A 1891-nucleotide genomic window follows, 5' to 3' on the forward strand; every position below is an offset into this window, starting at 1 on the left:
ACAGAGGTACCCAGAGAAATAGATATCCACCTTCAGCTTCCTCTGTGCAAAATGAAGTTTATCTTCTACCTATGGGGACTTTTACCATCTTTAATTTTCCCTGAGCCGGAGGAAGGGCGTGTGCGCCCAAAAGCTTGCAAAGAAAGATAATTTTTTTGCAATTTCTTAGTTGGTCTAATAAAAAATATATTTGAACCAGGTAGCCTAGAGTTTTGCATTTCTCTATCATGACCCTGGTATTATTGCAGAGAATTAGACAGTGGAGAATTAAATACTAGAGAATTAGACACTGCCCAATGGGCCTGCCAAGCCCTCTTGATGTTCTCAGAAATTTGGAAGAAGAAATTGATCATGGGACTGAGGAGTCATTAGAACTGTCAGGGTGTGGGGAGGAGAAGTCTTCCATAAGGACCCCTGAACCAGACTTGGGAACCTTCGGCTCAAAATGATTCATTTGTCACAGTTTCTGAGGAGACTGCATCATGGAGTGCCCATCTGACTCATCAATGATTTATTTCTTGGTGTAAGGAAATAGCACAGATTAATTGGGTGTGCCTGCTATGATGTGTGATTATACAGGGTGTGTACACCTAGGAATCTGTGGTCTGACTGGTCAGGCAAAACCCCCCCAAAAACAAAACAGACATCAGGCCTATTTTATCTTTTCTTCTTCTTCTTTTTTTTTTTTTTTTGTAAAACAAGAGTGCAACTGAGAACACAAAATGGAAATGCCTAGATTGCATTTCAATATGCCTTACTGAATAATTATTTTAATGTTAATAATGATACAACACAAACCATTGGAAAACTGACACAAATTAAATCGCAAGGAAATTTGAAACAGTTTCAAATGAAACTGTTGCCTCTTCACAACTTTTCCTTGCCTCTTCACAACTTTTGAAGAAGAGTTGCCTCTTCACAACTTTTTAGGTACTATGTTGCAAGCAAAGACTTAATTGCATCTCATTGTGTTGAGTCCTGGTTTGATACAGATACTCACACTAGTGGAACAAACTGTGTAGTCACAATTTGCGATATGCAGCAGCGCTGCTCCAAGTGAGCTATGCATACCAGAAAGCGGCAACTAAAATGGATATTCACTCTTGGACCCACTCTCACGCACAGTGAAAGTCTCAGACAGACAAGACCAGACTGAAGAGCTGCTATAGGCAAAGAACAAACAAAAGGCAAACCGTGTGTGTGTGTGTGTGTGTGTGTGTGTGTGTGTGTGTGTCTTCAATCTTTCGCAGTAACAATAGACCCTAAAGAGAAACATGACCAGGCCTGTTTGGAAACAATGTAATTAGCTGTTGGTTTGTTTTTTTAATCTTTCCATTTCAAAGCCAGCTGTTTGGTGTTTTTTTTTAATTATTATGATTATATCTCTGCATTTCCAAGGCCCAAGCAGCGCTGCACTAACGAGCCAAGCAGGAGTCAAACCCTGCCCTGGGGCTCAGGAGCGCGCACCGGTGCTGGCGGACGGGTCGGTTTCATTTTGCCGGCGGGCGCTCTGATTCCTGCACGAAGGGAGTAAACAGGCGCAGGGACGCGAAGCCAGCCCGAGAGCCCTCCCCGCTGTAGGTGCTCGCAGGCAGCCGGGGGAGGACATCTTCCGAGACCCCCCTCACCTGGGAGCGGGGAGTTGTCCCCTTCGTGCCCGACGGGGACAAAAAGGGCCGCCGTCTCAGCAGCGAGGGCCGAGAGGAAGCAGCAGGGACCCGGCAGCCCAGCCGAGGGGGAGCGAGGTACGAAGCAGGCTTTGCTCAGGCCGGCTCCTCCCCACCTGTAGGGCGCTGTGCCCGGCCTCCTGGCGGCGGGAATGGGGAAGGGGAGCCGCTCGCAGCCGCCCGGGCGGTTCGCCGGGAAAGAGGAAAATTCCAGCCCCGGAGCC

The sequence above is a fragment of the Alligator sinensis genome, unplaced genomic scaffold (genome assembly GCF_000455745.1).
Source record: "Alligator sinensis unplaced genomic scaffold, ASM45574v1 scaffold738_1, whole genome shotgun sequence".
Lineage (NCBI taxonomy): Eukaryota > Metazoa > Chordata > Crocodylia > Alligatoridae > Alligator > Alligator sinensis.